At 38.0% G+C, this 7,834-nt stretch overlaps 1 pseudogene; it reads right to left on the bottom strand.

Annotated features, from left to right (window-relative positions):
• Positions 1-1,151: 1,151 nt before the first annotated feature.
• Positions 1,152-7,834, bottom strand: part of LOC102830445 — a 265,297-nt pseudogene continuing 258,614 nt past the window's right edge.

A 7,834-nucleotide genomic window follows, 5' to 3' on the forward strand; every position in this document is an offset into this window, starting at 1 on the left:
GTCTAGTGCTTATCCTATGGATGCAGTATCTTTTTAAATCTACTTGGTAAACTTCATAGTCTTTGAAAGCTGACTCATTTGTAGAATTTAGATAAATTCAATCACAGAAAGATTTATAAGGATGGTAGCGTAGTGGTTATGAATCGGGCTGCGAACCTTAAGGTCAGCAGTTTGAAACTACCAGCTGCTCCATAGGAGAAAGATGAGGCTTTCTGCTCCTGTAAAGATGTACAGCCTCAGAAACCCTGTACAGGGTCACTACGAGTCAGAACCGATTCCATGGAACATAACAACAACAACAATAAACCTAATGAATACACAAGTGCTAAATTCTTTGTCATCACAGACAAAAATTTAAAATTATTCAAGATCAGATTTATTTTAGGTAGACATTTTAATCTACCTTAAACAATGGTATCACCAGGGTTGGTCAGGCCTCCTTGTGTGGCGCTATAGAATCAGCAACAGACTGTGAACCACAAGGTTGGCGGTTCATATCCACCAAGTGCTCCTCAGAAACACTATATAGGGTTGCTATGAGTCAGAACTGACGTGAGAGCACTTAACAACAAGAAGAGTTAGTGTCATCAGTGGGATAACTAATGGGATTATTCTTCATGGATCGCCTCCCAAACAGACCATACAGAATCCTTGGTAGTGTTTATGATGAATTTTAGTCAGAAAGTAATATGCAATGAATATTACTGTAAATTTCTTAGGTTATATGAGTAACTGAGCAGAAACTTTTTTTTTTCAGTTTTTCTCCTCTTTTCCTTTAATTTAAAAAGAGAATGTGAAGAATTCGTAAGTCAGAACTGGTCACATAGCCTTGCCTCACAGCAGGGCTCCAGGAAATCCTTTCATGTGTCCAGGAAGAAGAAAAGAGCCAGACTGGATTAACAATACTAATTTCTACCTCAGAACCAAAGAAAGATATTACACAAAGCCATGAGTGAGTGAGTATATGAGTATAAAATATGCTACAACTTCATTTTATAAATTACTCAAGATATATACATATTTTTTTTCCACAACGGAACATAAATCCCAGTAGTTCAATTTAAGTCATTGATAATGGGATCCTGAAATTATGTTCTAAGAAATTTTTCCATACAGATCTTTATAATTACATTTAGCACCAAAAAAGTTTTTCAAATATAGTCATAAAATTTCCATAAGCCCAATAGCTCCAGTTTCGCTGAGAATGCAGACAGTGAGATATAGCTTGGAAAAACTGTAGAATCAAACTTGTGTTCAGATACAGCTGTGGTATTTATGCCAGAAACTTCCAGCCTATCAATTAGTCGCAAACCCTTCAAAGCCTCCTCATTTCCCTCAAGAAGCCAGGGATGCTGCACAATCTCAAAACCAATCATTCCTCTTATCATTTGCCAGGTAATTTCTAAAAGAAAATTGTGTGTGTGTGCTGTGTTTTTCAGACACTGGTTCATATTACTATTGGAGTTTTGCATGTAGCACTCAGGGATCTTTAGGTACATTTTAAATGACCACAATAATATGAAGAGTAACCTAATCATTGCTTCTGCCCATCCATATCCAAATTCATTTATGTTGGCTTTTCAGAAATGGATTCTGTAACACATAAACAAATAAAGAAAGAAGCTTCCATAGAAATGGAAAAGAAAAAGAGAAGGAAGAAGAAGAAGAAGAAAAAAAACCTCCAGAAAGAACAGTAGTAAGAGAGCCAAAAACAACTTGAAAAACAGCAAATATTTTTAGAAGGATCAAATTCAATTTGCAGCAAAGAAGAGCTCTGTCCTTGGACCAAAGAGGATGAAAAATGCCTTCATCCCTTCTTCAAACTTAATATACTCAGAGGCTAGCAGATGGCAATCATTATTTTCCTTAAGACCAACCAAAACTTTATATTCTATCAGTTTTCAAAAACTGGAAGATAGGAATTTGCAAGTTAAAAATCAGTGCAATAAACAAGATAGATTCTTTAGCCTTTTCTTAAAGATTTTAGTCCCCTGATCACTGTTAACCAATTTAAAAATGAATTACGGTATTCCCAAAGCAGATGTCCCACACACTTACTAAAAAGACACCCCAATTAATAATGTCTTAATTTTTTTATTCCTAAATAAGGGAAACTCTAAATTTTTATATCTCCCATCATATTCTCTTGTAGCTGTTTGTTATTTTGTCCACTTACAGGAAGTTCCTACAGCTTCATTGACTAGATTACTAAAGGAAGTTAAAAAAACAAAAAACAAAAAGGAATCCATGCTTGTCTCTCTGCTGTAATCCAGCTGTGCTTACAGGAATCTAGGGGCCTTGAAATACGGGAATTTTGATCTTCTGCTTCTTAGAAACAGTGTGTGGGCCACCCACTCTGTTTAGTGTACATAAAACTTTTACTCTTGAAATAATTTTTTCAGTCCTTCAAATGCAGGTGTGTGCCTGAGACTTCTGTTCTAAGACCTCTTTTCACTGCACACACTCTCACTGGGTGATGTTGTCTACTCCCTTGACTTTCTTTATGCTCTATTTTATCATCTTTATGTTGAAAACGAGTCCTGGTGAAGTAGTGTAGGATAAGCACTGGACTGCTTACCACAAGACTGATGGTTCAAATTCACCAGCTGCTCCTAGAAAACCCTATATAGTGCACTATGAGTTGAAACCGACTCACTGGCACATGACAAAAACAACAACGTGTTGAAGATGGTTAAAAGTCTCTTTAAATTCAACATGTTACCAACTGAACTAAACATCTTAACACCTTTACCAATCTGCCTTTCTTCCAGGGCTCCATATTTAATTGCCAGACATCTTGGCCAGAAATCTGAGTGTTATCTATAACTCTTCTCACCCAGCTTTAATCAATCAATACCTGCATTTGAAGAACTGAAAAAGTTATTTCAAGAGTGAAAATTCTGTGTACACTAAACAGAGTGGGTGGCCCACACAGTTTCTAGGAAGCAGAAGGTCAAATCTATCTATGTATCTATTTCTGTCTGTCTCCAGTGTTGAATACTAACCAGTATCCTATTCATTCTTCCTTCTCAGGTCTTGTCCCATTAGGATCCATTTTGCATAGAGAAGTCTAGACATGTTTTAAAGATATAGATCTTATTATTCTTTTCTTCTAAACTTTTTCAAGTTTTGTTTGTTTTCCCTTCAAAATAATCTTAATGATGCCCTTTATGGTTTCACTGCTACTAATTTCTCATTGGTATCACTTGAAAATATTTCTCTCTTTAAGCTCCAGCCAGGTCATGTGCCATGCTCACAATCATTGGTGTGCTGCTGCCACTGTGCTAATCCATCACCTTTGGGGCTGCCTTCGTTTTTGCTGACCCTTCACTTTACCAAGCATGATATCGAACTCCAATGACTGGTCCCTCCTGATAATATGTATGAAGGGTGAGAGATGAAGTCTCACCATCCTAGCTGCCAAGGAGCATTCAGGTTGTATTTCTTGAAACACAGATTTCTTTGTTCTTCTGGCAATCCAAGGTACTTTTAATATTCTTTTCCATTACCATAATTCCAATGCATCTATTCTTCTACAGTCTTCCTTATTCATTGTCCAACTTACACATGCCTATGAGGCTATTGAAAATATCATGGTTTGGGTCAAGTGCAACTTCATCCTCAAATCTTTGCTCTTGAATACTTTAGAGAGGTTTTGTGCAGCAGATTTGCCTACTGTAATAGATTGTTTGATTTCTTGTCTGTTGCTTTCATTAGTGTTGATGATGGATCCAAGCAAAATGAAATCTTTGACAACTTCTTTTCTCCATTTATCATGATGTTATTTATGGGTGTTAAGGATTTTTGTTTTCTTGACATTGAGCTGCAACCCATGCTGAAGGCTGTGGTTTCTTAATCTTCATCAAGAAGTATTTTAAGTCCTCCTCACTTTCAGCAAGTGAGGTTGTATCATCTACATATTGTAGGTTGTTAATGAGTCTTCTTCCAATCTTGATGCCATGTTATTCTTCATATGATCCAGCTTCTCTGATTCTTTGTTCAGCATACAGATTGAATAAGTAAGGCATACACTGATCATTCGATAAATGCTTGTTCAATATGCATTATATGACTTTCATTCTCAAAGACCTATGAAGGAGATATCCCCTTTTTCTCCTTCTCCTAAAGAAACAGCTAATGTGACTTCCTCTTTTCTATTGATGTGGTCTGTAGTGGCATTATATGAGGATATGAAAACATTCACAACCACCCAAGATGAAGATTTTCCTGACCTTCTTGTTAGAGGAAGACAACCCATTTCTTAAGGAGGTATATTCTAGAAAGAATATAATACATATAGTATTAGATGATTTAAATCTGACTAGGGAAAAGTACAAAGAAAACAGCACTAAAATTACAGTTGTTTATTCTCTTAGTAGTTGTGACCTTCCTCTCCCTTGTTTTTTCTCCTCTTTCTGAATATTTTTTTGTTATCTGCTTCCTGAACTTCTCTTCTGACTCCTCAACATTGGTCTTCTTAGAAGTTGTTCTTAAGTACCGTTGAGTCAGTTCCAACTCATAGTGACCCTGTGCAGGGTTTCCGAGGCTGCAGATCTTTACGGGAGAAGAAAGCCTCATTTTTCTCCTGTAGAACAGATGGTAATTTTGAACTGCTGACCTTGAGGCTAGCAGCCTGATTTGTAACCACTATGCTACCAGAGCTCCTTTCTTAAGAGTAGCACACTTATACCATAGGTTCACCTTAGGCAACGTGATCCATTTTCACTATGTTCGCAAGCCCTTTTACAATTGACAAAACCTGGACTTTAGTCCCAGTACCTCCTGGATATTTCAACTTAAATGTTTTATTGGCAGTTCCATTTCAATGTATCTAAACTGAAATCATCATCTTCAGCGGCCAATCTCTCCTGGCTGCTTTTCCTCCTGTTGTCCTATTGTCACCCTCAGACATAAATCATAGTACCGTGAAACACTCATAACAGCTTCTTCTCAACCTTTAAAAGTACAGTAACTGCCAATTCTACTAGTAACCATTTTTTATTCTATCTACCTCCCTGTTTTGAGAATATCACAGCCATAGTTAGAATCTTACCATCATTTACCTAACAGGCCTTAACTGACCTTTATCATATTTTACTTCACCCTGGCAGCAGACTTATAACCAATACTCTGATTTACAATCTTTTCTACTGCCTGTGTCTCCCTCCTACAGGTATTCTCACACTGACAGTATGACCTATCCTAACTCTCTGTCTGCGAGTGTTATGCTTTCATCACTGAAAAATTTCCATAGTTCTTGTATGAATGGTGTAGAGGAGGCATCAGACCTCCTCCAGTTTCACAATGGGGAGAGAGAATCACCATTACCTTCAGTCTAAAGTTGATTCCTGTTAAGCAGAGGTCAGGTATACCTAATCTCTCCAACCTTTTTACCAATTCTAACACCTGCTGTTCCTCCCATGGCACTTTCTACTTCTCTGCAGGGTCTGATAATTCTTTGCAATGGCCACGGAGAACTCACAGACAATATTCACGATTATGGGGCTTATTAAGGAAATTATTGTTGTTAAATGCCTTGCAGTCAGTCCCAAATCAAAGCCACCCTGTATAGCATTTACAAGGAGCAGCTGGTGGGTTTGAACCGCCAACCTTGCAGTGAGCACTCCAGTGCTTAACCTATGGCACTACACCAGGATTCCTTTAGGGAAGTAACTGGTTATAAATCAGTATCAGAAGTGACTTAGGATATAATTCTTCAATCAGGACAGTCTCTTTTCAGTTGTGTCCACAACTGCCCACAAGCAGACTGATTCCCCCTTGAGTTTCCTGTGTCTGCTCAGTCTCTTCCCTGCTCAGGTAAGTTTTACAAATCTCTTGATGGGTCACAAAACCTTATTTGCATAGTCTCACCAAATAATATTGCAAAGAATGGGTATTCCAGAATACTTAATTGTGTTCATGAGAAAACTGTACATAGACTAAGAGGCAATCCTTACAATAGAACAAAGGGATACTGAATAGTTTAAAATCAGGAAAGGTGAGTGCCATGGTTTTGTCCTTTCACCAGACATGTTCCATCTGTATGCTGAGGAAATAATCTTAGAAGTTGGATTATATATAGTAGACAGAGCATGGTATCAAGACTGGAGGACAATAACAACCTGTGATATGCAGATCATACAACCTTGCTTGCTGGAAGTGAAGAGGATTTAAAATACTTACTGATGAAGATGAAAGACCACAACCTTCAATATGGATTGAACCTCAATGTAAAGAAAACAAAAATCCCCACCAATGGACCAATTAATAACACCACAATAAATGGAGAAAAGATTGAAGTTGTCAAAGACTTCATTTTGCTTAACCCACAATCAACACTCAAGGAAGCATCAGTCAGTAAATCAAGTGGCGTATTGTATTGGGCAAATCTGCTACAAAAGACCTCTTTAAAGTGTTAAAGGGTAAAAATGTCAGTTTGAGGACTACAATGCCCCTGACTCATGCCGTGATATTTTCAACTGCTTCATATGTACATAAAAGTTGGACAATGAATAAGGAAGACTATAGAAAAATCTATGCATTTGAATCAGGTATTGTAGAAAAATATGAACTGATGGATGTATAAACAAATCTGTCTTGGAAGAAATAAAGCCAGAATGCTCTTTAGAAGCCAGGACGGTAAGACTTCATCTAGATCTAATACTTTGGACATGTTATTAGGAGAGACCAGTCCCTCTAGAAAGATATTATGGTTGGTAAAATGGAGAGTCAGTGAAAAATCAGAGCAAGATGGACTGACACAGTGACAGCAACAGTGGGCTCAAATGTAGCACTGATTGTGATGACAGTACAGGACTGGGAAGTGTTTCAGTCTGTTGGGCATAGGGTTGCTATGAGTTGGAATCAACCTGATGGCACTGAATAACAACAATTCAATCATTTGGTGGAAGTTAAAGACCATGATGAGAAAGGTCATATAAAAATGATCCATACCATTACTGCTAGCTTCAGTGATGGCTCTCAACCTTGGCTATTCACTAGATGGAAATGAGAAGCATTTGGGAAAAAAAATACAAGTAGGAAAAATTTCAGATCAACTGAAACTTAATCCTAGAGAGTGGAGACTGTGCAACCAGCATTGAAGAGCAATGGACGGCAAATGTATTTTTTCCTAAATTCATCCCTGTCCACTCTTCTACAACATTGATTGTCCCATTATACAGGACCCTATATGTCTTGGTGTGACACTGTGAGTTAATGCACTGTACTGGAAAGTCACCTTGAACTGCAAGGTGAGCAGTTCAAGCTCACCAGCCACTCCTTGGAAACCCCATATGGTCACTATGAGTCAGAACCAACTCAATGGCATGCAACAGCAATAACAGTGTTCTAATAGGAGTCCTGGTGTGGTGCTATGGGTTAATGCACTGAACTGCAAAGTCAGTTTGAACCACAAGGTCGGCAGTTCAAGCTCACCAACTGCTCCTTGGAAACTCTATACAGGGTTGCTATGAATCAGAACCTACTCAATGGCACTTAACAACAACATGTGCTAATAGTATCATGTGTTTATTTATTATACTCATGTTCACCCTGCCCACTCAGACATCAATAATGGAGCAGCTGAGACCTCCTACCTACATTCTTTGCTCAGTAGATAGCTTCACCCTCTTTCACTTTCTGGAATCCAGTTTAGGTAGCATCTCCTCCAGGCACTATTTTCAACATCATTTTCTCCTATATCTCTCCCACCCTACAAACTACCCACTTTTACGTACAGACCCTATATGGATTCAGAACTGCTCTTTTATGCTGCCATTAGTTGTTGTTGTTAGGTGCCATCAAGTTGGTATCGACTCATAGCAACCTTATG

Source organism: Chrysochloris asiatica, unplaced genomic scaffold (genome assembly GCF_000296735.1).
Source record: "Chrysochloris asiatica unplaced genomic scaffold, ChrAsi1.0 scaffold00036, whole genome shotgun sequence".
Classification (NCBI taxonomy): domain Eukaryota; kingdom Metazoa; phylum Chordata; class Mammalia; order Afrosoricida; family Chrysochloridae; genus Chrysochloris; species Chrysochloris asiatica.